The sequence below is a fragment of the Conger conger genome, chromosome 16 (assembly GCF_963514075.1).
Source record: "Conger conger chromosome 16, fConCon1.1, whole genome shotgun sequence".
Lineage (NCBI taxonomy): Eukaryota > Metazoa > Chordata > Actinopteri > Anguilliformes > Congridae > Conger > Conger conger.
This window is the reverse complement of record NC_083775.1, coordinates 33,999,088-34,026,833: the sequence shown is the minus strand read 5'-3', so window position 1 is coordinate 34,026,833 and position 27,746 is coordinate 33,999,088. Positions and strand designations below refer to the sequence as shown.

Here is a 27,746-nt window from a genome sequence, read left to right as displayed (position 1 = left end):
ATTGTTAAGTGACAATTTTATGTGAATTCTCTGAATTTTGTCTAGAAAGTGGAACTATTAATCTTTGTAAACTGGAGAGAGGACATTTCTTTTCAGTGGGTGGTGGTTAATGGGCAGCTGAAAACGCTCTACAAGGTAAATACCGATTTTCCCTGAAAGTGAGGATCAGGACAAATTGCTGGATTCAGCAAGCCGTGATATATCTAAGCTGAGTCAACTGCTGTGGAAGCTAGTTTTTCGCAATTCTTTGGTCACAATTGGTGGATTCGTAGGCTATGATCTTATTTATTGACGAAAATGAGACGAGCCAGCCAGGAGTCGAACCTAGAATCTTCTGGTCCGTAGTCAGACGCGTTATCCATTGCTCCACTGGCCCATGCCACCTACGTCTTTTGTGGCCAGACAACAGACCCTGTTTGGCCACAAAATTGTTCTGAGCAATGTGGCTCTTGTCTGCTAATTTCCTTCCCATTCTTGGTGCAAATACAACCTGTGATTGCCTATGCAAAACAAATCTAGGACAATAAAATACACTGTCTGCTCAAATTGTTAAGTGACAATTTTATGTGAATTCTCTGAAGTTTGTGTAGAAAGTGGAACTATTAATCTTTGTAAACTGGAGAGAGGACATTTCTTTTCAGTGCGCGGTGGTTAATGGGCAGCTGAAAACCATCTGCAAGGTATATACCGATTTTCCCTGAAAGTGAGGATCAGGACAAATTACTGGATTCAGCAAGTCGTCATATATCTAAGCTGAGTCAACTGCTGTGGAAGCTAGTTTTTCACAATTCTTTGGTCACAATTGTTGGGTTCGTAGGCTATGATCTTATTTATTGACGAAAATGAGAAGAGCCAGCCAGGAGTCGAACCTAGAATCTTCTGATCCGTAGTCAGACGCGTTATCCATTGCGCCACTGGCCCATGCCACCTACTTCTTTTGTGGCCAGACAACAGACCCTGTTTGGCCACAAAATTGTTCTGTGCAATGTGGCTCTTGTCTGCTAATTTCCTTCCCATTCTTGGTGCAAATACAACCTGTGATTGCCTATGCAAAACAAATCTAGGACAATAAAATACACTGTCTGCTCAAATTGTTAAGTGACAATTTTATGTGAATTCTCTGAATTTTGTCTAGAAAGTGGAACTATTAATCTTTGTAAACTGGAGAGAGGACATTTCTTTTCAGTGGGTGGTGGTTAATGGGCAGCTGAAAACGCTCTACAAGGTAAATACCGATTTTCCCTGAAAGTGAGGATCAGGACAAATTGCTGGATTCAGCAAGCCGTGATATATCTAAGCTGAGTCAACTGCTGTGGAAGCTAGTTTTTCGCAATTCTTTGGTCACAATTGGTGGATTCGTAGGCTATGATCTTATTTATTGACGAAAATGAGACGAGCCAGCCAGGAGTCGAACCTAGAATCTTCTGGTCCGTAGTCAGACGCGTTATCCATTGCTCCACTGGCCCATGCCACCTACGTCTTTTGTGGCCAGACAACAGACCCTGTTTGGCCACAAAATTGTTCTGAGCAATGTGGCTCTTGTCTGCTAATTTCCTTCCCATTCTTGGTGCAAATACAACCTGTGATTGCCTATGCAAAACAAATCTAGGACAATAAAATACACTGTCTGCTCAAATTGTTAAGTGACAATTTTATGTGAATTCTCTGAAGTTTGTGTAGAAAGTGGAACTATTAATCTTTGTAAACTGGAGAGAGGACATTTCTTTTCAGTGCGCGGTGGTTAATGGGCAGCTGAAAACCATCTGCAAGGTATATACCGATTTTCCCTGAAAGTGAGGATCAGGACAAATTACTGGATTCAGCAAGTCGTCATATATCTAAGCTGAGTCAACTGCTGTGGAAGCTAGTTTTTCACAATTCTTTGGTCACAATTGTTGGGTTCGTAGGCTATGATCTTATTTATTGACGAAAATGAGAAGAGCCAGCCAGGAGTCGAACCTAGAATCTTCTGATCCGTAGTCAGACGCGTTATCCATTGCGCCACTGGCCCATGCCACCTACTTCTTTTGTGGCCAGACAACAGACCCTGTTTGGCCACAAAATTGTTCTGAGCAATGTGGCTCTTGTCTGCTAATTTCCTTCCCATTCTTGGTGCAAATACAACCTGTGATTGCCTATGCAAAACAAATCTAGGACAATAAAATACACTGTCTGCTCAAATTGTTAAGTGACAATTTTATGTGAATTCTCTGAAGTTTGTCTAGAAAGTGGAACTATTAATCTTTGTAAACTGGAGAGAGGACATTTCTTTTCAGTGCGCGGTGGTTAATGGGCAGCTGAAAACCCTCTGCAAGGTAAATACCGATTTTCCCTGAAAGTGAGGATCAGGACAAATTACTGGATTCAGCAAGTCGGCATATATCTAAGCTGAGTCAACTGCTGTGGAAGCTAGTTTTTCGCAATTCTTTGGTCACAATTGTTGGATTCGTAGGCTATGATCTTATTCATTGACGAAAATGAGACGAGCCAGCCAGGAGTCGAACCTAGAATCTTCTGATCCGTAGTCAGACGCGTTATCCATTGCGCCACTGGCCTATGCCATCTGCTTCATTTGTGGCCAGACAACAGACCCTGTTTGGCCACAAAATTGTTCTGTGCAATGTGGCTCTTGTCTGCTAATTTCCTTCCCATTCTTGGTGCAAATACAACCTGTGATTGCCTATGCAAAACAAATCTAGGACAATAAAATACACTGTCTGCTCAAATTGTAAAGTGACAATTTTATGTGAATTCTCTGAAGTTTGTCTAGAAAGTGGAACTATTAATCTTTGTAAACTGGAGAGAGGACATTTCTTTTCAGTGCGCGGTGGTTAATGGGCAGCTGAAAACCCTCTGCAAGGTAAATACCTATTTTCCCTGAAAGTGAGGATCAGGACAAATTACTGGATTCAGCAAGTCGTCATATATCTAAGCTGAGTCAACTGCTGTGGAAGCTAGTTTTTCGCAATTCTTTGGTCACAATTGTTGGATTCGTAGGCTATGATCTTATTCATTGACGAAAATGAGACGAGCCAGCCAGGAGTCGAACCTAGAATCTTCTGATCCGTAGTCAGACGCGTTATCCATTGCGCCACTGGCCCATGCCATCTGCTTCATTTGTGGCCAGACAACAGACCCTGTTTGGCCACAAAATTGTTCTGTGCAATGTGGCTCTTGTCTGCTAATTTCCTTCCCATTCTTGGTGCAAATACAACCTGTGATTGCCTATGCAAAACAAATCTAGGACAATAAAATACACTGTCTGCTCAAATTGTTAAGTGACAATTTTATGTGAATTCTCTGAATTTTGTCTAGAAAGTGGAACTATTAATCTTTGTAAACTGGAGAGAGGACATTTCTTTTCAGTGCGCGGTGGTTAATGGGCAGCTGAAAACCCTCTGCAAGGTAAATACCGATTTTCCCTGAAAGTGAGGATCAGGACAAATTACTGGATTCAGCAAGTCGTCATATGTCTAAACTGAGTCAACTGCTGTGGAAGCTAGTTTTTCGCAATTCTTTGGTCACAATCGTTGGATTCGTAGGCTATGATCTTATTCATTGACGAAAATGAGACGAGCCAGCCAGGAGTCGAACCTAGAATCTTCTGATCCGTAGTCAGACGCGTTATCCATTGCGCCACTGGCCCATGCCATCTGCTTCATTTGTGGCCAGACAACAGACCCTGTTTGGCCACAAAATTGTTCTGTGCAATGTGGCTCTTGTCTGCTAATTTCCTTCCCATTCTTGGTGCAAATACAACCTGTGATTGCCTATGCAAAACAAATCTAGGACAATAAAATACACTGTCTGCTCAAATTGTTAAGTGACAATTTTATGTGAATTCTCTGAATTTTGTCTAGAAAGTGGAACTATTAATCTTTGTAAACTGGAGAGAGGACATTTCTTTTCAGTGGGTGGTGGTTAATGGGCAGCTGAAAACGCTCTACAAGGTAAATACCGATTTTCCCTGAAAGTGAGGATCAGGACAAATTGCTGGATTCAGCAAGCCGTGATATATCTAAGCTGAGTCAACTGCTGTGGAAGCTAGTTTTTCGCAATTCTTTGGTCACAATTGGTGGATTCGTAGGCTATGATCTTATTTATTGACGAAAATGAGACGAGCCAGCCAGGAGTCGAACCTAGAATCTTCTGGTCCGTAGTCAGACGCGTTATCCATTGCGCCACTGGCCCATGCCACCTACGTCTTTTGTGGCCAGACAACAGACCCTGTTTGGCCACAAAATTGTTCTGAGCAATGTGGCTCTTGTCTGCTAATTTCCTTCCCATTCTTGGTGCAAATACAACCTGTGATTGCCTATGCAAAACAAATCTAGGACAATAAAATACACTGTCTGCTCAAATTGTTAAGTGACAATTTTATGTGAATTCTCTGAAGTTTGTCTAGAAAGTGGAACTATTAATCTTTGTAAACTGGAGAGAGGACATTTCTTTTCAGAGCGGGGTGGTTAATGGGCAGCTATAAACCATCTGCAAGGGATATACCGATTTTCCCTGAAAGTGAGGATCAGGACAAATTACTGGATTCAGCAAGTCGTCATATATCTAAGCTGAGTCAACTGCTGTGGAAGCTAGTTTTTCGCAAATCTTTGGTCACAATTGTTGGGTTCGGAGGCTATGATCTTATTTATTGACGAGAACGAGACGAACCAGCCAGGAGTCGAACCTAGAATCTTCTGAGCCGTAGTCAGACACATTATCCATTGCGCCACTGGCCCATGCCATCTGCTTCATTTGTGGCCAGACAACAGACCCTGTTTGGCCACAAAATTGTTCTGTGCAATGTGGCTCTTGTCTGCTAATTTCCTTCCCATTCTTGGTGCAAATACAACCTGTGATTGCCTATGCAAAACAAATCTAGGACAATAAAATACACTGTCTGCTCAAATTGTTAAGTGACAATTTTATGTGAATTCTCTGAATTTTGTCTAGAAAGTGGAACTATTAATCTTTGTAAACTGGAGAGAGGACATTTCTTTTCAGTGGGTGGTGGTTAATGGGCAGCTGAAAACGCTCTACAAGGTAAATACCGATTTTCCCTGAAAGTGAGGATCAGGACAAATTGCTGGATTCAGCAAGTCGTCATATATCTAAGCTCAGTCAACAGCTGTGGAAGCTAGTTTTTCGCAATACTTTGGTCACAATTGGTGGATTCGTAGGCTATGATCTTATTTATTGACGAAAATGAGACGAGCCAGCCAGGAGTCGAACCTAGAATCTTCTGGTCCGTAGTCAGACGCGTTATCCATTGCGCCACTGGCCCATGCCACCTACTTCTTTTGTGGCCAGACAACAGACCCTGTTTGGCCACAAAATTGTTCTGTGCAATGTGGCTCTTGTCTGCTAATTTCCTTCCCATTCTTGGTGCAAATACAACCTGTGATTGCCTATGCAAAACAAATCTAGGACAATAAAATACACTGTCTGCTCAAATTGTTAAGTGACAATTTTATGTGAATTCTCTGAATTTTGTCTAGAAAGTGGAACTATTAATCTTTGTAAACTGGAGAGAGGACATTTCTTTTCAGTGGGTGGTGGTTAATGGGCAGCTGAAAACGCTCTACAAGGTAAACACCGATTTTCCCTGAAAGTGAGGATCAGGACAAATTGCTGGATTCAGCAAGCCGTGATATATCTAAGCTGAGTTAACTGCTGTGGAAGCTATGTTTTCGCAATTCTTTGGTCACAATTGGTGGATTCGTAGGCTATGATCTTATTTATTGACGAAAATGAGACGAGCCAGCCAGGAGTCGGACCTAGAATCTTCTGATCCGTAGTCAGACGCGTTATCCATTGCGCCACTGGCCCATGCCATCTGCTTCAGTTGTGGCCAGACAACAGACCCTGTTTGGCCACAAAATTGTTTTGAGCAATGTGGCTCTTGTCTGCTAATTTCCTTCCCATTCTTGATGGAAATACAACCTGTGATTGCCTATGCAAAACAAATCTAGGACAATAAAATACACTGTCTGCTCAAATTGTTAAGTGACTATTTTATGTGAATTCTCTGAATTTTGTCTAGAAAGTGGAACTATTAATCTTTGTAAACTGGAGAGAGGACATTTCTTTTCAGTGGGTGGTGGTTAATGGGCAGCTGAAAACGCTCTCCAAGGTAAATACCGATTTTCCCTGAAAGTGAGGATCAGGACAAATTGCTGGATTCAGCAAGCCGTGATATATCTAAGCCTAATCAACTGCTGTGGAAGCTATGTTTTCGCAATTCTTTGGTCACAATTGGTGGATTCGTAGGCTATGATCTTATTCATTGACGAAAATGAGACGAGCCAGCCAGGAGTCGAACCTAGAATCTTCTGATCCGTAGTCAGACGCGTTATCCATTGCGGCACTGGCCCATGCCATCTGCTTCATTTGTGGCCAGACAACAGACCCTGTTTGGCCACAAAATTGTTCTGTGCAATGTGGCTCTTGTCTGCTAATTTCCTTCCCATTCTTGGTGCAAATACAACCTGTGATTGCCTATGCAAAACAAATCTAGGACAATAAAATACACTGTCTGCTCAAATTGTTAAGTGACAATTTTATGTGAATTCTCTGAAGTTTGTCTAGAAAGTGGAACTATTAATCTTTGTAAACTGGAGAGAGGACATTTCTTTTCAGTGCGCGGTGGTTAATGGGCAGCTGAAAACCCTCTGCAAGGTAAATACCGATTTTCCCTGAAAGTGAGGATCAGGACAAATTACTGGATTCAGCAAGTCGTCATATATCTAAGCTGAGTCAACTGCTGTGGAAGCTAGTTTTTCGCAATTCTTTGGTCACAATTGTTGGATTCGTAGGCTATGATCTTATTCATTGACGAAAATGAGACGAGCCAGCCAGGAGTCGAACCTAGAATCTTCTGATCCGTAGTCAGACACGTTATCCATTGCGGCACTGGCCCATGCCATCTGCTTCATTTGTGGCCAGATAACAGACCCTGTTTGGCCACAAAATTGTTCTGTGCAATGTGGCTCTTGTCTGCTAATTTCCTTCCCATTCTTGGTGCAAATACAACCTGTGATTGCCTATGCAAAACAAATCTAGGACAATAAAATACACTGTCTGCTCAAATTGTAAAGTGACAATTTTATGTGAATTCTCTGAAGTTTGTCTAGAAAGTGGAACTATTAATCTTTGTAAACTGGAGAGAGGACATTTCTTTTCAGTGCGCGGTGGTTAATGGGCAGCTGAAAACCCTCTGCAAGGTAAATACCGATTTTCCCTGAAAGTGAGGATCAGGACAAATGACTGGATTCAGCAAGTCGTGATATATCTAAGCTGAGTCAACTGCTGTGGAAGCTAGTTTTTCGCAATTCTTTGGTCACAATTGTTGGATTCGTAGGCTATGATCTTATTCATTGACGAAAATGAGACGAGCCAGCCAGGAGTCGAACCTAGAATCTTCTGATCCGTAGTCAGACACGTTATCCATTGCGCCACTGGCCCATGCCATCTGCTTCATTTGTGGCCAGACAACAGACCCTGTTTGGCCACAAAATTGTTCTGTGCAATGTGGCTCTTGTCTGCTGATTTCCTTCCCATTCTTGGTGCAAATACAACCTGTGATTGCCTATGCAAAACAAATCTAGGACAATAAAATACACTGTCTGCTCAAATTGTTAAGTGACTATTTTATGTGAATTCTCTGAATTTTGTCTAGAAAGTGGAACTATTCATCTTTGTAAACTGGAGAGAGGACATTTCTTTTCAGTGCGCGGTGGTTAATGGGCAGCTGAAAACCCTCTGCAAGGTAAATACCGATTTTCCCTGAAAGTGAGGATCAGGACAAATTACTGGATTCAGCAAGTCGTCATATATCTAAGCTGAGTCAACTGCTGTGGAAGCTAGTTTTTCGCAATTCTTTGGTCACAATTGTTGGATTCGTAGGCTATGATCTTATTCATTGACGAAAATGAGACGAGCCAGCCAGGAGTCGAACCTAGAATCTTCTGATCCGTAGTCAGACGCGTTATCCATTGCGGCACTGGCCCATGCCATCTGCTTCATTTGTGGCCAGACAACAGACCCTGTTTGGCCACAAAATTGTTCTGTGCAATGTGGCTCTTGTCTGCTAATTTCCTTCCCATTCTTGGTGCAAATACAACCTGTGATTGCCTATGCAAAACAAATCTAGGACAATAAAATACACTGTCTGCTCAAATTGTTAAGTGACAATTTTATGTGAATTCTCTGAATTTTGTCTAGAAAGTGGAACTATTAATCTTTGTAAACTGGAGAGAGGACATTTCTTTTCAGTGGGTGGTGGTTAATGGGCAGCTGAAAACGCTCTACAAGGTAAATACCGATTTTCCCTGAAAGTGAGGATCAGGACAAATTGCTGGATTCAGCAAGTCGTGATATATCTAAGCTGAGTCAACTGCTGTGGAAGCTATGTTTTTGCAATTCTTTGGTCACAATTGTTGGATTCGTAGGCTATGACGCTATGACTTATTTATTGACGAAAATGAGACGAGCCAGCCAGGAGTCGGACCTAGAATCTTCTGATCCGTAGTCAGACGCGTTATCCATTGCGCCACTGGCCCATGCCATCTGCTTCAGTTGTGGCCAGACAACAGACCCTGTTTGGCCACAAAATTGTTTTGAGCAATGTGGCTCTTGTCTGCTAATTTCCTTCCCATTCTTGATGGAAATACAACCTGTGATTGCCTATGCAAAACAAATCTAGGACAATAAAATACACTGTCTGCTCAAATTGTTAAGTGACTATTTTATGTGAATTCTCTGAATTTTGTCTAGAAAGTGGAACTATTAATCTTTGTAAACTGGAGAGAGGACATTTCTTTTCAGTGGGTGGTGGTTAATGGGCAGCTGAAAACGCTCTCCAAGGTAAATACCGATTTTCCCTGAAAGTGAGGATCAGGACAAATTGCTGGATTCAGCAAGCCGTGATATATCTAAGCCTAATCAACTGCTGTGGAAGCTATGTTTTCGCAATTCTTTGGTCACAATTGGTGGATTCGTAGGCTATGATCTTATTCATTGACGAAAATGAGACGAGCCAGCCAGGAGTCGAACCTAGAATCTTCTGATCCGTAGTCAGACGCGTTATCCATTGCGGCACTGGCCCATGCCATCTGCTTCATTTGTGGCCAGACAACAGACCCTGTTTGGCCACAAAATTGTTCTGTGCAATGTGGCTCTTGTCTGCTAATTTCCTTCCCATTCTTGGTGCAAATACAACCTGTGATTGCCTATGCAAAACAAATCTAGGACAATAAAATACACTGTCTGCTCAAATTGTTAAGTGACAATTTTATGTGAATTCTCTGAAGTTTGTCTAGAAAGTGGAACTATTAATCTTTGTAAACTGGAGAGAGGACATTTCTTTTCAGTGCGCGGTGGTTAATGGGCAGCTGAAAACCCTCTGCAAGGTAAATACCGATTTTCCCTGAAAGTGAGGATCAGGACAAATTACTGGATTCAGCAAGTCGTCATATAGCTAAGCTGAGTCAACTGCTGTGGAAGCTAGTTTTTCGCAATTCTTTGGTCACAATTGTTGGATTCGTAGGCTATGATCTTATTCATTGACGAAAATGAGACGAGCCAGCCAGGAGTCGAACCTAGAATCTTCTGATCCGTAGTCAGACACGTTATCCATTGCGGCACTGGCCCATGCCATCTGCTTCATTTGTGGCCAGATAACAGACCCTGTTTGGCCACAAAATTGTTCTGTGCAATGTGGCTCTTGTCTGCTAATTTCCTTCCCATTCTTGGTGCAAATACAACCTGTGATTGCCTATGCAAAACAAATCTAGGACAATAAAATACACTGTCTGCTCAAATTGTAAAGTGACAATTTTATGTGAATTCTCTGAAGTTTGTCTAGAAAGTGGAACTATTAATCTTTGTAAACTGGAGAGAGGACATTTCTTTTCAGTGCGCGGTGGTTAATGGGCAGCTGAAAACCCTCTGCAAGGTAAATACCGATTTTCCCTGAAAGTGAGGATCAGGACAAATGACTGGATTCAGCAAGTCGTGATATATCTAAGCTGAGTCAACTGCTGTGGAAGCTAGTTTTTCGCAATTCTTTGGTCACAATTGTTGGATTCGTAGGCTATGATCTTATTCATTGACGAAAATGAGACGAGCCAGCCAGGAGTCGAACCTAGAATCTTCTGATCCGTAGTCAGACACGTTATCCATTGCGCCACTGGCCCATGCCATCTGCTTCATTTGTGGCCAGACAACAGACCCTGTTTGGCCACAAAATTGTTCTGTGCAATGTGGCTCTTGTCTGCTGATTTCCTTCCCATTCTTGGTGCAAATACAACCTGTGATTGCCTATGCAAAACAAATCTAGGACAATAAAATACACTGTCTGCTCAAATTGTTAAGTGACTATTTTATGTGAATTCTCTGAATTTTGTCTAGAAAGTGGAACTATTAATCTTTGTAAACTGGAGAGAGGACATTTCTTTTCAGTGCCTGGTGGTTAATGGGCAGCTGAAAACCCTCTGCAAGGTCAATACCGATTTTCCCTGAAAGTGAGGATCAGGACAAATTGCTGGATTCAGCAAGTCGTGATATATCTAAGCTGAGTCAACTGCTGTGGAAGCTATGTTTTTGCAATTCTTTGGTCACAATTGTTGGATTCGTAGGCTATGATCTTATTTATTGACGAAAAAGAGACGAGCCAGCCAGGAGTCAAACCTAGAATCTTCTGATCCGTAGTCAGACAAGTTATCCATTGCGCCACTGGCCCATGCCATCTGCTTCATTTGTGGCCAGACAACAGACCCTGTTTGGCCACAAAATTGTTCTGTGCAATGTGGCTCTTGTCTGCTGATTTCCTTCCCATTCTTGGTGCAAATACAACCTGTGATTGCCTATGCAAAACAAATCTAGGACAATAAAATACACTGTCTGCTCAAATTGTTAAGTGACAATTTTATGTGAATTCTCTGAATTTTGTCTAGAAAGTGGAACTATTAATCTTTGTAAACTGGAGAGAGGACATTTCTTTTCAGTGCGTGGTGGTTAATGGGCAGCTGAAAACCCTCTGCAAGGTAAATACCGATTTTCCCTGAAAGTGAGGATCAGGACAAATTGCTGGATTCAGCAAGTCGTGATATATCTAAGCTGAGTCAACTGCTGTGGAAGCTATGTTTTTGCAATTCTTTGGTCACAATTGTTGGATTCGTAGGCTATGATCTTATTTATTGACGAAAAAGAGACGAGCCAGCCAGGAGTCGAAGCTAGAATCTTCTGATTCGTAGTCAGACGCGTTATCCATTGCGCCACTGGCCCATGCCATCTGCTTCATTTGTGGCCAGACAACAGACCCTGTTTGGCCACAAAATTGTTCTGTGCAATGTGGCTCTTGTCTGCTAATTTCCTTCCCATTCTTGGTGCAAATACAACCTGTGATTGCCTATGCAAAACAAATCTAGGACAATAAAATACACTGTCTGCTCAAATTGTTAAGTGACTATTTTATGTGAATTCTCTGAATTTTGTCTAGAAAGTGGAACTATTAATCTTTGTAAACTGGAGAGAGGACATTTCTTTTCAGTGGGTGGTGGTTAAAGCGCAGCTGAAAACGCTCTACAAGGTAAATACCGATTTTCCCTGAAAGTGAGGATCAGGACAAATTGCTGGATTCAGCAAGCCGTGATATATCTAAGCTGAGTTAACTGCTGTGGAAGCTATGTTTTCGCAATTCTTTGGTCACAATTGGTGGATTCGTAGGCTATGATCTTATTTATTGACGAAAAAGAGACAAGCCAGCCAGGAGTCGAACCTAGAATCTTCTGATCCGTAGTCAGACGCGTTATCCATTGCGCCACTGGTCCATGCCATCTGCTGCAGTTGTGGCCAGACAACCGACCCTGTTTGGCCACAAAATTGCTTTGAGCAATGTGGCTCTTGTCTGCTAATTTCCTTCCCATTCTTGGTGGAAATACAACCTGTGATTGCCTATACAAAACAAATCTAGGACAATAAAATACACTGTCTGCTCAAATTGTTAAGTGACTATTTTATGTGAGTTCTCTGAATTTTGTCTAGAAAGTGGAACTATTAATCTTTGTAAACTGGAGAGAGGACATTTCTTTTCAGTGGGTGGTGGTTAAAGCGCAGCTGAAAACGCTCTACAAGGTAAATACCGATTTTCCCTGAAAGTGAGGATCAGGACAAATTGCTGGATTCAGCAAGCCGTGATATATCTAAGCTGAGTTAACTGCTGTGGAAGCTATGTTTTCGCAATTCTTTGGTCACAATTGGTGGATTCGTAGGCTATGATCTTATTTATTGACGAAAATGAGACGAGCCAGCCAGGAGTCGGACCTAGAATCTTCTGATCCGTAGTCAGACGCGTTATCCATTGCGCCACTGGCCCAAGCCATCTGCTTCATTTGTGGCCAGACAACAGACCCTGTTTGGCCACAAAATTGTTCTGAGCAATGTGGCTCTTGTCTGCTAATTTCCTTCCCATTCTTGGTGGAAATACAACCTGTGATTTCCTATGCAAAACAAATCTAGGACAATAAAATACACTGTCTGCTCAAATTGTTAAGTGACTATTTTATGTGAATTCTCTGAATTTTGTCTAGAAAGTGGAACTATTAATCTTTGTAAACTGGAGAGAGGACATTTCTTTTCAGTGGGTGGTGGTTAATGGGCAGCTGAAAACGCTCTAGAAGGCAAACACCGATTTTCCCTGAAAGTGAGGATCAGGACAAATTGCTGGATTCAGCAAGCCGTGATATATCTAAGCTGAGTCAACTGCTGTGGAAGCTATGTTTTCGCAATTCTTTGGTCACAATTGGTGGATTCGTAGGCTATGATCTTATTTATTGACGAAAATGAGACGAACCAGGCAGCCAGCCAGGAGTCGAACCTAGAATCTTCTGATCCGTAGTCAGACGCGTTATCCATTGGGCCACTGGCCCATGCCGTCTGCTTCAGTTGTGGCCAGACAACAGACCCTGTTTGGCCACAAAATTGTTTTGAGCAATGTGGCTCTTGTCTGCTAATTTCCTTCCCATTCTTGGTGGAAATACAACCTGTGATTGCCTATACAAAACAAATCTAGGACAATAAAATACACTGTCTGCTCAAATTGTTAAGTGACTATTTTATGTGAATTCTCTGAATTTTGTCTAGAAAGTGGAACTATTAATCTTTGTAAACTGGAGAGAGGACATTTCTTTTCAGTGCGTGGTGGTTAATGGGCAGCTGAAAACCCTCTGCAAGGTAAATACCGATTTTCCCTGAAAGTGAGGATCAGGACAAATTGCTGGATTCAGCAAGTCGTGATATATCTAAGCTGAGTCAACTGCTGTGGAAGCTATGTTTTTGCAATTCTTTGGTCACAATTGTTGGATTCGTAGGCTATGATCTTATTTATTGACGAAAATGAGACGAGCCAGCCAGGAGTCGGACCTAGAATCTTCTGATCCGTAGTCAGACGCGTTATCCATTGCGCCACTGGCCCATGCCATCGGCTTCAGTTGTGGCCAGACAACAGACCCTGTTTGGCCACAAAATTGTTCTGAGCAATGTGGCTCTTGTCTGCTAATTTCCTTCCCATTCTTGATGGAAATACAACCTGTGATTGCCTATGCAAAACAAATCTAGGACAATAAAATACACTGTCTGCTCAAATTGTTAAGTGACTATTTTATGTGAATTCTCTGAATTTTGTCTAGAAAGTGGAACTATTAATCTTTGTAAACTGGAGAGAGGACATTTCTTTTCAGTGCGTGGTGGTTAATGGGCAGCTGAAAACCCTCTGCAAGGTAAATACCGATTTTCCCTGAAAGTGAGGATCAGGACAAATTGCTGGATTCAGCAAGCCGTGATATATCTAAGCTGAGTTAACTGCTGTGGAAGCTATGTTTTCGCAATTCTTTGGTCACAATTGGTGGATTCGTAGGCTATGATCTTATTTATTGACGAAAATGAGACGAGCCAGCCAGGAGTCGGACCTAGAATCTTCTGATCCGTAGTCAGACGCGTTATCCATTGCGCCACTGGCCCAAGCCATCTGCTTCATTTGTGGCCAGACAACAGACCCTGTTTGGCCACAAAATTGTTCTGAGCAATGTGGCTCTTGTCTGCTAATTTCCTTCCCATTCTTGGTGGAAATACAACCTGTGATTTCCTATGCAAAACAAATCTAGGACAATAAAATACACTGTCTGCTCAAATTGTTAAGTGACTATTTTATGTGAATTCTCTGAATTTTGTCTAGAAAGTGGAACTATTAATCTTTGTAAACTGGAGAGAGGACATTTCTTTTCAGTGGGTGGTGGTTAATGGGCAGCTGAAAACGCTCTAGAAGGCAAACACCGATTTTCCCTGAAAGTGAGGATCAGGACAAATTGCTGGATTCAGCAAGCCGTGATATATCTAAGCTGAGTCAACTGCTGTGGAAGCTATGTTTTCGCAATTCTTTGGTCACAATTGGTGGATTCGTAGGCTATGATCTTATTTATTGACGAAAATGAGACAAACCAGGCAGCCAGCCAGGAGTCGAACCTAGAATCTTCTGATCCGTAGTCAGACGCGTTATCCATTGGGCCACTGGCCCATGCCGTCTGCTTCAGTTGTGGCCAGACAACAGACCCTGTTTGGCCACAAAATTGTTTTGAGCAATGTGGCTCTTGTCTGCTAATTTCCTTCCCATTCTTGGTGGAAATACAACCTGTGATTGCCTATACAAAACAAATCTAGGACAATAAAATACACTGTCTGCTCAAATTGTTAAGTGACTATTTTATGTGAATTCTCTGAATTTTGTCTAGAAAGTGGAACTATTAATCTTTGTAAACTGGAGAGAGGACATTTCTTTTCAGTGCGTGGTGGTTAATGGGCAGCTGAAAACCCTCTGCAAGGTAAATACCGATTTTCCCTGAAAGTGAGGATCAGGACAAATTGCTGGATTCAGCAAGTCGTGATATATCTAAGCTGAGTCAACTGCTGTGGAAGCTATGTTTTTGCAATTCTTTGGTCACAATTGTTGGATTCGTAGGCTATGATCTTATTTATTGACGAAAATGAGACGAGCCAGCCAGGAGTCGGACCTAGAATCTTCTGATCCGTAGTCAGACGCGTTATCCATTGCGCCACTGGCCCATACCGCCTGCTTCATTTGTGGCCAGACAACAGACCCTGTTTGGCCACAAAATTGTTCTGTGCAATGTGGCTCTTGTCTGCTAATTTCCTTCCCATTCTTGGTGCAAATACAACCTGTGATTGCCTATGCAAAACAAATCTAGGACAATAAAATACACTGTCTGCTCAAATTGTTAAGTGACAATTTTATGTGAATTCTCTGAATTTTGTCTAGAAAGTGGAACTATTAATCTTTGTAAACTGGAGAGAGGACATTTCTTTTCAGTGCGCGGTGGTTAATGGGCAGCTGAAAACGCTCTACAAGGTAAACACCGATTTTCCCTGAAAGTGAGGATCAGGACAAATTGCTGGATTCAGCAAGCCGTGATATATCTAAGCTGAGTTAACTGCTGTGGAAGCTATTGTAGGGGTCCTCGCACGGGACTCCAAATTATGTAGGGTCCTCGCACGGGCCGCCAAATAACGCAGGGATTTTACTCTCTACGAAACCGGGGCGCCAGTTAAACGTTGTGTAGCAGTATAACTGCAAAAAGTAATCAGTCTCATAAAATTACTATTATCAGGAATATCTAACCACAAATTTAGTATTTTAATTAATAATTAAAATAACCAATACTAATGATTAAACATACCTGAAAAACCTGAAGGTTGGAAGTTCTTCGAAAGACTGCTTTAACTCGGCTCTCATGTCTATGCGATTCCAAAACGGACACCGGGGTTTAATAAAATATATTTATTAAACAAACATACAAACACATAACAGATAAACTAACGGGAAGTTAGTAAGGAAATTTAGTTTGGTATGTGTGTGTGCGTGTGTGTGGCTAGAGTTCTGGGTGTGGTAATGAGTTAGAGTTAGCTGTGAGAAGGGACTACTTGCGTAGTTTTACTCTATATATGCGCAAAAGACGGCGAATCAATTCACGTACATATATATGTAGCTAACCAAACACATTACAATGGTTGGATGGTAAATATTGAAACACAGATTCACAAAAACAGTTAAGACTAAACTAAACACTGGCTATGCCTGAATGTTTGTTTTCTTACTGAGTCCATACGCATTGCTGGATCCAAAAGACATGCTGTCCTTGTAGAAGCGGCGATGGTGCTGTGAATGGTGTCCGAGCGCGTTGTCGTCTGATCCGCTGGTCCTTTTCCAGGTGTAAAAGTTCGTTGCTGTTTCGTTGTTGGGCTTTATTGGGGTAAACTGATGTAGCGTTCCGCGTACAACAATTTCCACTCACTATAGGCCACGTAGTTATCGCGAGGTAACTGGGTGTGTCCGTAGGCCTGGTAGTGCGCTGTGCAGCATTCAGCCTCTGTCCGAGTCTCGGAGCAGATGAGCTGAAGCGACTGGCCAAAAGGGGTGCGTCGAAGAGAAGAAGCAGAAGAACAGAAGAAGCAGAAGAGCCAGAAGAGAGATCCCAAGAATGTGTCTTGCTCTTATACGGGACCGTTTATTGCTCCCGCCATTACGGGATTGGCTGAACCAAGTTAGACGTCATTCGTGGTGGACGTCGCAGAATTCTCCTGTGGGAATGTGGAAGTTGTAGTCCCTACATCCCCCCTGTGGTCTCAGGATGCGGCTGAAGCCAGTGTTCCTCGAGAGCACAAAAGTCAGTTCACAGTCCACAGGTCAAGTACATTGGGTCGGTAACACAGTTCACAATTGACTGACAAACATCCAGGCATTTATCAACAATTAACTAAACTGGTCTAAAACACATGATACAAACAATGTGAAACACTAAGGTCGAACAGTGAATACATTGTCACAAAACAAAAGAAACCTTGGTGAAAGGGTTAGTCGTTTTGTTAGTTCAGGTGTTTTGTTAGTTATTGGATGGTGTCCAGAAGGTGGAGCACCAACAGGAATGACCCAGCCATGAAAATGTTCAGATGATGTAGGGGTCTAGGATGGAGAGGCTGTAGTCTTTTTGGAAGTCTTGTTCAGACTGACCAATTGTTCTAGTCCCTACAGTCAGGTTGCTGACGAGGGTTGTCATCTGAAATATGTGGGGACATTTTCAAATTAGGGCAGCTTTCTGTATCCAAGCTTAACCTTATGGCTGTGTCATCAGGAAGGAAATGGAGAGGTGGTCTCATTTCTAAATGATGTGGTAAGCTCACAAGTGGTCTTGTCTTGCTTGGGGAAGAGGTGGTGTAAGGCACACTGGGGTGTGGCAATATACTTGTAAAGATTACACTGTAGTTTCTACATGCAATACTTTACGATGGTTCAGTAGGTGTAGAAAGAAGCAATGAACGTTTATGAGTTATAGCAGGTGTCGGATTTAACTCTACAGTACCTACTTACGATCTGCGTTTGCTGCTGCTACATGCAAATCTAAGTGGCTGCTATAAACTACCAGTTTATTTTGCCACCCCCCTTTGGTAGGAAAGGTGTGCAAAAGAAAGTGGTCAAAGCTTCAGCTGGGAGTCTGCCTGTGAGGAGACCACGGCTATAGATCAGTCTTATTCAACGTCTTTTGATGGAGGTTGAACAAGACTAGATAGCTCTTTGGAGTGGTTACTCAAGGCATACACACTACTGAACAAAGATTAGAGGCTTTAGTTGTCCTCAGAGGAACTGAAGAAGCTCTCTTCAGACAAGGTATCTTCCCTATCAGAGTCATGCTGGTGACTCTGAGGCTTGGGCCTACCGGGTCGGTCTTCTCTCCAATTCCGGCTGGAATCAGAGTGTGAGAAGCGACCACGGTGGCTCTTAACCGGGAACTTACTCACATGCCGTTGTTTTGAGCCATTAGATTTTAATGGGGCAACTTGGGAAGTGCCGGCGGGCTTGGTTGGAACAACGTGCTCAGCTGTTTCCAATACCTCGTTCCTGGGCACAATCCTTAAAGTGTCCCAGACCATTTGGGCTTCATTTCTTAATTCAAGGGCTGAGTGCTGGCCCCTTGAAAACAGTGAAACATGAGTTCGGACGCAGGGGTGCAGGTTGTGCACAAAAAGGGATTTGAAGGCTTTATCTTCATCTAAGCCTGGTCCGTTTCTGCCCTGGAAAAAAGCATGTTTAAGACGTTGGTAAAAGTCTTTTGGTCTTTCTGTACGGCTGTGTTTAACCTCCACAGATTTGATCATGGCTGTGGCCTGATCAAACCGTGGCAGGTACTCAGCTACCAACGCTTCACAAACCTTGGGATAGCTGGAACGAACCTGTGGTGGAAGTTGTTCCATAAATGTATGGATCTCTCTGGTAGAGGTTTTCCATACAAGTCGTACCTTTTCTCGATCGGTTGCCCTGGGCAGATCCGAGAGACAGTAGTCAACTTCTCTCAAGTAACTCTGAATGTTAAATTCAGAGTCCTTGGGGTCAAATGTGTGGACATACTTCGCCATGGCCTCTAGCTCCTCAAAGCGAAGACCATGTGAAGTTGCACTAGTCTGCCTGTTTGGAGAAGGAGAGCCTGAAATCACATTTGAATGTGAATGCGTTTCATGCGGAGCTCGACGTCCTCGGTTTGGTTTAGGGGGCGGAGCTACAAAACAGTCATTCTCACAATGGTTGGCAGAAGATGAATTGTCACTGTCAGTGTACTGTACAGAGCTGTCACCTATCCTCTCAGTTATAAAGGGAAAGCTAGCGGGATTAGCGTTGCTTTTTGTGTGCCCAATTAATAACGTTAGATCTCCTCTACCGTGTCCACGGGAGGGTTCCCTGACCTCCTCACGAGAGGGGTGGGCATGGAAGGTGGAGTCCTGTACTTGCCTGACTGTTTCTCCCTTGCGGAGATGGACCACCGTTGGGATGGAGTCCCCCCTTTCCCTCTCCAGGGAAGAGGTGGGCAAACCATTGCATGGGTGGTCAACAGCACTGCAATCTGAGGAGACTGACGAGTCTCCATCAGAGCAAGCTGTGGAACCGGGATCTGACAAACCCGAATCAATTTGTGACCCCCCTTCCCCTGCCTTGTGGTGTAAGGAGGAAGCAGGAGATGGGCAAGCCTGAGAAAGCAGGCTTACAGAAGAGAGTGGATGTGGTAGCTTGTGGCATCCACTCTTCAACTGAAATAATTCCTCTCTGTAGGAACAAAGATCTGATTCGGCTGAATGCAGATCACGCAAGTATTGTACTGCTTTCTTGCCAACAGTTTGAAGCTCAAGTAAAACACTGGTGTGTTGTCCTCTGAGGTATGCCATCTCTGAGTCTAAGTTTTTGTTGCTCTGAAGAGCAAGACTAATCTGTCTGGCAAAATTCAAGACCAGACAACTTAGAATTGGGTCTTTTGAATGGTTGGGGGAGTGACCTTTCTCGTTGATTAATGAGAACATTTCTTTCCTACAATCAGTGAGGTTCATCTGATTCAGGAAAGCTATGTAGCCAGGTGCTAAACCTTGGGCTAAAAAGGAAAGGTACTCATCAATAGATATGGGTTCCATATCTCAAGCCAAATAAAGCTAAAAGCTAAAATCAGTAACTTAAGAGGGTACTCTTGAAGTTAACAATTTGACAAGGGCCTTGAGCTCCTAACAGTTGGCAATGAATTGTTTCCCAATATCACAATCCAACATACAAGTTGTGATGAAGGATAAAGAATTTAAAACGCTCTTTGAATATTCTCTATAACTATAGTACAAGGTAGCTATAGCATCACACAGGGACTCGAGTTGCACTAGCGGTACTGCAATGCAACAACAGCAAAATGAACAAACATATGGCGGATATTCAGACCGTAAAATAGGAACTGTGATGCTGATCACATTAATCCTAAATACCAGAATGTGATTGGTTGAAATTACAATTAAATTTGGATTTAAATGTAAAATTCAATTAATTATTAAAATTACTTTGACCAAGTAATTATAATTAATAATACAGTGCGGCTAATAATACTATTATTGATAATACGTATTATACCGGAAGGTAAATGCCAATCAACAAACTACCGTGTAAGATTACGAATGTAATGCCACAATGTTACACGAGGGGGCAGTATATTGAGAAAGCGGCTCATGCAGGCTTTCAAAAATGGTACAAGGGTGACATCTAGCGGTATTTTCAAAAGATTGCACTGGTGGCAATTTAGCTGAGAAAGAATGCCGAGAATTCGTTCTGGAGGCACGTGACATGAGCCAAAGCTCGTCTTTCTCACGCAGAGCTCCAAATTAGGATGGGGAATTCGTTATGAAGTCACAAGACATGAAATTTGAGCCAAAGCTAGTCTTCCTCACACGGGGCGCCAAAATATGTAGGGGTCCTCGCACGGGACTCCAAATTATGTAGGGTCCTCGCACGGGCCGCCAAATAACGCAGGGATTTTACTCTCTACGAAACCGGGGCGCCAGTTAAACGTTGTGTAGCAGTATAACTGCAAAAAGTAATCAGTCTCATAAAATTACTATTATCAGGAATATCTAACCACAAATTTAGTATTTTAATTAATAATTAAAATAACCAATACTAATGATTAAACATACCTGAAAAACCTGAAGGTTGGAAGTTCTTCGAAAGACTGCTTTAACTCGGCTCTCATGTCTATGCGATTCCAAAACGGACACCGGGGTTTAATAAAATATATTTATTAAACAAACATACAAACACATAACAGATAAACTAACGGGAAGTTAGTAAGGAAATTTAGTTTGGTATGTGTGTGCGTGTGTGTGGCTAGAGTTCTGGGTGTGGTAATGAGTTAGAGTTAGCTGTGAGAAGGGACTACTTGCGTAGTTTTACTCTATATATGCGCAAAAGACGGCGAATCAATTCACGTACATATATATGTAGCTAACCAAACACATTACAATGGTTGGATGGTAAATATTGAAACACAGATTCACAAAAACAGTTAAGACTAAACTAAACACTGGCTATGCCTGAATGTTTGTTTTCTTACTGAGTCCATACGCATTGCTGGATCCAAAAGACATGCTGTCCTTGTAGAAGCGGCGATGGTGCTGTGAATGGTGTCCGAGCGCGTTGTCGTCTGATCCGCTGGTCCTTTTCCAGGTGTAAAAGTTCGTTGCTGTTTCGTTGTTGGGCTTTATTGGGGTAAACTGATGTAGCGTTCCGCGTACAACAATTTCCACTCACTATAGGCCACGTAGTTATCGCGAGGTAACTGGGTGTGTCCGTAGGCCTGGTAGTGCGCTGTGCAGCATTCAGCCTCTGTCCGAGTCTCGGAGCAGATGAGCTGAAGCGACTGGCCTAAAGGGGTGCGTCGAAGAGAAGAAGCAGAAGAACAGAAGAAGCAGAAGAGCCAGAAGAGAGATCCCAAGAATGTGTCTTGCTCTTATACGGGACCGTTTATTGCTCCCGCCATTACGGGATTGGCTGAACCAAGTTAGACGTCATTCGTGGTGGACGTCGCAGAATTCTCCTGTGGGAATGTGGAAGTTGTAGTCCCTACACTATGTTTTCGCAATTCTTTGGTCACAATTGGTGGATTCGTAGGCTATGATCTTATTTATTGACGAAAAAGAGACAAGCCAGCCAGGAGTCGAATCTAGAATCTTCTGATCCGTAGTCAGACGCGTTATCCATTGCGCCACTGGCCCATGCCACCTACTTCTTTTGTGGCCAGACAACAGACCCTGTTTGGCCACAAAATTGTTCTGAGCAATGTGGCTCTTGTCTGCTAATTTCCTTCCCATTCTTGATGGAAATACAACCTGTGATTGCCTATGCAAAACAAATCTAGGACAATAAAATACACTGTCTGCTCAAATTGTTAAGTGACTATTTTATGTGAATTTTCTGAATTTTGTCTAGAAAGTGGAACTATTAATCTTTGTAAACTGGAGAGAGGACATTTCTTTTCAGTGCGTGGTGGTTAATGGGCAGCTGAAAACCCTCTGCAAGGTAAATACCGATTTTCCCTGAAAGTGAGGATCAGGACAAATTGCTGGATTCAGCAAGTCGTGATATATCTAAGCTGAGTCAACTGCTGTGGAAGCTATGTTTTTGCAATTCTTTGGTCACAATTGGTGGATTCGTAGGCTATGATCTTATTTATTGACGAAAATGAGACAAGCCAGCCAGGAGTCGAACCTAGAATTTTCTGATCCGTAGTCAGACGCGTTATCCATTGGGCCACTAGCCCATGCCGTCTGCTTCAGTTGTGGCCAGACAACAGACCCTGTTTGGCCACAAAATTGTTTTGAGCAATGTGGCTCTTGTCTGCTAATTTCCTTCCCATTCTTGGTGGAAATACAACCTGTGATTGCCTATACAAAACAAATCTAGGACAATAAAATACACTGTCTGCTCAAATTGTTAAGTGACTATTTTATGTGAATTCTCTGAATTTTGTCTAGAAAGTGGAACTATTAATCTTTGTAAACTGGAGAGAGGACATTTCTTTTCAGTGCGTGGTGGTTAATGGGCAGCTGAAAACCCTCTGCAAGGTAAATACCGATTTTCCCTGAAAGTGAGGATCAGGACAAATTGCTGGATTCAGCAAGTCGTGATATATCTAAGCTGAGTCAACTGCTGTGGAAGCTATGTTTTTGCAATTCTTTGGTCACAATTGTTGGATTCGTAGGCTATGATCTTATTTATTGACGAAAATGAGACGAGCCAGCCAGGAGTCGGACCTAGAATCTTCTGATCCGTAGTCAGACGCGTTATCCATTGCGCCACTGGCCCATACCGCCTGCTTCATTTGTGGCCAGACAACAGACCCTGTTTGGCCACAAAATTGTTCTGTGCAATGTGGCTCTTGTCTGCTAATTTCCTTCCCATTCTTGGTGCAAATACAACCTGTGATTGCCTATGCAAAACAAATCTAGGACAATAAAATACACTGTCTGCTCAAATTGTTAAGTGACAATTTTATGTGAATTCTCTGAATTTTGTCTAGAAAGTGGAACTATTAATCTTTGTAAACTGGAGAGAGGACATTTCTTTTCAGTGCGCGGTGGTTAATGGGCAGCTGAAAACGCTCTACAAGGTAAACACCGATTTTCCCTGAAAGTGAGGATCAGGACAAATTGCTGGATTCAGCAAGCCGTGATATATCTAAGCTGAGTTAACTGCTGTGGAAGCTATGTTTTCGCAATTCTTTGGTCACAATTGGTGGATTCGTAGGCTATGATCTTATTTATTGACGAAAATGAGACGAGCCAGCCAGGAGTCGGACCTAGAATCTTCTGATCCGTAGTCAGACGCGTTATCCATTGCGCCACTGGCCCAAGCCATCTGCTTCATTTGTGGCCAGACAACAGACCCTGTTTGGCCACAAAATTGTTCTGAGCAATGTGGCTCTTGTCTGCTAATTTCCTTCCCATTCTTGGTGGAAATACAACCTGTGATTTCCTATGCAAAACAAATCTAGGACAATAAAATACACTGTCTGCTCAAATTGTTAAGTGACTATTTTATGTGAATTCTCTGAATTTTGTCTAGAAAGTGGAACTATTAATCTTTGTAAACTGGAGAGAGGACATTTCTTTTCAGTGGGTGGTGGTTAATGGGCAGCTGAAAACGCTCTAGAAGGCAAACACCGATTTTCCCTGAAAGTGAGGATCAGGACAAATTGCTGGATTCAGCAAGCCGTGATATATCTAAGCTGAGTCAACTGCTGTGGAAGCTATGTTTTCGCAATTCTTTGGTCACAATTGGTGGATTCGTAGGCTATGATCTTATTTATTGACGAAAATGAGACAAACCAGGCAGCCAGCCAGGAGTCGAACCTAGAATCTTCTGATCCGTAGTCAGACGCGTTATCCATTGGGCCACTGGCCCATGCCGTCTGCTTCAGTTGTGGCCAGACAACAGACCCTGTTTGGCCACAAAATTGTTTTGAGCAATGTGGCTCTTGTCTGCTAATTTCCTTCCCATTCTTGGTGGAAATACAACCTGTGATTGCCTATACAAAACAAATCTAGGACAATAAAATACACTGTCTGCTCAAATTGTTAAGTGACTATTTTATGTGAATTCTCTGAATTTTGTCTAGAAAGTGGAACTATTAATCTTTGTAAACTGGAGAGAGGACATTTCTTTTCAGTGCGTGGTGGTTAATGGGCAGCTGAAAACCCTCTGCAAGGTAAATACCGATTTTCCCTGAAAGTGAGGATCAGGACAAATTGCTGGATTCAGCAAGTCGTGATATATCTAAGCTGAGTCAACTGCTGTGGAAGCTATGTTTTTGCAATTCTTTGGTCACAATTGTTGGATTCGTAGGCTATGATCTTATTTATTGACGAAAATGAGACGAGCCAGCCAGGAGTCGGACCTAGAATCTTCTGATCCGTAGTCAGACGCGTTATCCATTGCGCCACTGGCCCATACCGCCTGCTTCATTTGTGGCCAGACAACAGACCCTGTTTGGCCACAAAATTGTTCTGTGCAATGTGGCTCTTGTCTGCTAATTTCCTTCCCATTCTTGGTGCAAATACAACCTGTGATTGCCTATGCAAAACAAATCTAGGACAATAAAATACACTGTCTGCTCAAATTGTTAAGTGACAATTTTATGTGAATTCTCTGAATTTTGTCTAGAAAGTGGAACTATTAATCTTTGTAAACTGGAGAGAGGACATTTCTTTTCAGTGCGCGGTGGTTAATGGGCAGCTGAAAACGCTCTACAAGGTAAACACCGATTTTCCCTGAAAGTGAGGATCAGGACAAATTGCTGGATTCAGCAAGCCGTGATATATCTAAGCTGAGTTAACTGCTGTGGAAGCTATGTTTTCGCAATTCTTTGGTCACAATTGGTGGATTCGTAGGCTATGATCTTATTTATTGACGAAAAAGAGACAAGCCAGCCAGGAGTCGAACCTAGAATCTTCTGATCCGTAGTCAGACGCGTTATCCATTGCGCCACTGGTCCATGCCATCTGCTGCAGTTGTGGCCAGACAACCGACCCTGTTTGGCCACAAAATTGCTTTGAGCAATGTGGCTCTTGTCTGCTAATTTCCTTCCCATTCTTGGTGGAAATACAACCTGTGATTGCCTATACAAAACAAATCTAGGACAATAAAATACACTGTCTGCTCAAATTGTTAAGTGACTATTTTATGTGAGTTCTCTGAATTTTGTCTAGAAAGTGGAACTATTAATCTTTGTAAACTGGAGAGAGGACATTTCTTTTCAGTGGGTGGTGGTTAATGGGCAGCTGAAAACCCTCTGCAAGGTAAATACCGATTTTCCCTGAAAGTGAGGATCAGGACAAATTACTGGATTCAGCAAGTCGTCATATATCTAAACTGAGTCAACTGCTGTGGAAGCTAGTTTTTCGCAATTCTTTGGTCACAATCGTTGGATTCGTAGGCTATGATCTTATTTATTGACGAAAATGAGACGAGCTAGCCAGGAGTCGAATCTAGAATCTTCTGATCCGTAGTCAGACGCGTTATCCATTGCGCCACTGGCCCATGCCACCTACTTCTTTTGTGGCCAGACAACAGACCCTGTTTGGCCACAAAATTGTTCTGAGCAATGTGGCTCTTGTCTGCTAATTTCCTTCCCATTCTTGATGGAAATACAACCTGTGATTGCCTATGCAAAACAAATCTAGGACAATAAAATACACTGTCTGCTCAAATTGTTAAGTGACTATTTTATGTGAATTCTCTGAATTTTGTCTAGAAAGTGGAACTATTAATCTTTGTAAACTGGAGAGAGGACATTTCTTTTCAGTGCGTGGTGGTTAATGGGCAGCTGAAAACCCTCTGCAAGGTAAATACCGATTTTCCCTGAAAGTGAGGATCAGGACAAATTGCTGGATTCAGCAAGTCGTGATATATCTAAGCTGAGTCAACTGCTGTGGAAGCTATGTTTTTGCAATTCTTTGGTCACAATTGGTGGATTCGTAGGCTATGATCTTATTTATTGACGAAAATGAGACAAGCCAGCCAGGAGTCGAACCTAGAATTTTCTGATCCGTAGTCAGACGCGTTATCCATTGGGCCACTAGCCCATGCCGTCTGCTTCAGTTGTGGCCAGACAACAGACCCTGTTTGGCCACAAAATTGTTTTGAGCAATGTGGCTCTTGTCTGCTAATTTCCTTCCCATTCTTGGTGGAAATACAACCTGTGATTGCCTATACAAAACAAATCTAGGACAATAAAATACACTGTCTGCTCAAATTGTTAAGTGACTATTTTATGTGAATTCTCTGAATTTTGTCTAGAAAGTGGAACTATTAATCTTTGTAAACTGGAGAGAGGACATTTCTTTTCAGTGCGTGGTGGTTAATGGGCAGCTGAAAACCCTCTGCAAGGTAAATACCGATTTTCCCTGAAAGTGAGGATCAGGACAAATTGCTGGATTCAGCAAGTCGTGATATATCTAAGCTGAGTCAACTGCTGTGGAAGCTATGTTTTTGCAATTCTTTGGTCACAATTGTTGGATTCGTAGGCTATGATCTTATTTATTGACGAAAATGAGACGAGCCAGCCAGGAGTCGGACCTAGAATCTTCTGATCCGTAGTCAGACGCGTTATCCATTGCGCCACTGGCCCATACCGCCTGCTTCATTTGTGGCCAGACAACAGACCCTGTTTGGCCACAAAATTGTTCTGTGCAATGTGGCTCTTGTCTGCTAATTTCCTTCCCATTCTTGGTGGAAATACAACCTGTGATTGCCTATACAAAACAAATCTAGGACAATAAAATACACTGTCTGCTCAAATTGTTAAGTGACTATTTTATGTGAATTCTCTGAATTTTGTCTAGAAAGTGGAACTATTAATCTTTGTAAACTGGAGAGAGGACATTTCTTTTCAGTGCGTGGTGGTTAATGGGCAGCTGAAAACCCTCTGCAAGGTAAATACCGATTTTCCCTGAAAGTGAGGATCAGGACAAATTGCTGGATTCAGCAAGTGGTGATATATCTAAGCTGAGTCAACTGCTGTGGAAGCTATGTTTTTGCAATTCTTTGGTCACAATTGTTGGATTCGTAGGCTATGATCTTATTTATTGACGAAAATGAGACGAGCCAGCCAGGAGTCGGACCTAGAATCTTCTGATCCGTAGTCAGACGCGTTATCCATTGCGCCACTGGCCCATACCGCCTGCTTCATTTGTGGCCAGACAACAGACCCTGTTTGGCCACAAAATTGTTCTGTGCAATGTGGCTCTTGTCTGCTAATTTCCTTCCCATTCTTGGTGCAAATACAACCTGTGATTGCCTATGCAAAACAAATCTAGGACAATAAAATACACTGTCTGCTCAAATTGTTAAGTGACAATTTTATGTGAATTCTCTGAATTTTGTCTAGAAAGTGGAACTATTAATCTTTGTAAACTGGAGAGAGGACATTTCTTTTCAGTGCGCGGTGGTTAATGGGCAGCTGAAAACGCTCTACAAGGTAAACACCGATTTTCCCTGAAAGTGAGGATCAGGACAAATTGCTGGATTCAGCAAGCCGTGATATATCTAAGCTGAGTTAACTGCTGTGGAAGCTATGTTTTCGCAATTCTTTGGTCACAATTGGTGGATTCGTAGGCTATGATCTTATTTATTGACGAAAAAGAGACAAGCCAGCCAGGAGTCGAACCTAGAATCTTCTGATCCGTAGTCAGACGCGTTATCCATTGCGCCACTGGTCCATGCCATCTGCTGCAGTTGTGGCCAGACAACCGACCCTGTTTGGCCACAAAATTGCTTTGAGCAATGTGGCTCTTGTCTGCTAATTTCCTTCCCATTCTTGGTGGAAATA

The 27,746-nt window shown here is 42.5% G+C and overlaps 7 non-coding genes across 7 annotated transcripts; all 7 read right to left on the bottom strand.

The window, feature by feature from the left end:
- Window positions 1–848: 848 nt before the first annotated feature.
- On the bottom strand, window positions 849–921 carry trnar-acg (transfer RNA arginine (anticodon ACG)). Its single transcript has one exon. It is a non-coding gene; the product is annotated as a tRNA-Arg (tRNA).
- A 1,017-nt stretch (window positions 922–1,938) lies between these two features.
- Window positions 1,939–2,011, bottom strand: trnar-acg (transfer RNA arginine (anticodon ACG)). Its single transcript has one exon. It is a non-coding gene; the product is annotated as a tRNA-Arg (tRNA).
- A 472-nt stretch (window positions 2,012–2,483) lies between these two features.
- trnar-acg (transfer RNA arginine (anticodon ACG)) lies at window positions 2,484–2,556 on the bottom strand. The gene has a single exon. It is a non-coding gene; the product is annotated as a tRNA-Arg (tRNA).
- Window positions 2,557–3,028: 472 nt separating this feature from the next.
- Window positions 3,029–3,101, bottom strand: trnar-acg (transfer RNA arginine (anticodon ACG)). The gene has a single exon. It is a non-coding gene; the product is annotated as a tRNA-Arg (tRNA).
- A 472-nt stretch (window positions 3,102–3,573) lies between these two features.
- trnar-acg (transfer RNA arginine (anticodon ACG)) lies at window positions 3,574–3,646 on the bottom strand. Its single transcript has one exon. It is a non-coding gene; the product is annotated as a tRNA-Arg (tRNA).
- Window positions 3,647–7,388: 3,742 nt separating this feature from the next.
- On the bottom strand, window positions 7,389–7,461 carry trnar-acg (transfer RNA arginine (anticodon ACG)). The gene has a single exon. It is a non-coding gene; the product is annotated as a tRNA-Arg (tRNA).
- A 2,659-nt stretch (window positions 7,462–10,120) lies between these two features.
- On the bottom strand, window positions 10,121–10,193 carry trnar-acg (transfer RNA arginine (anticodon ACG)). Its single transcript has one exon. It is a non-coding gene; the product is annotated as a tRNA-Arg (tRNA).
- Window positions 10,194–27,746: the final 17,553 nt, after the last annotated feature.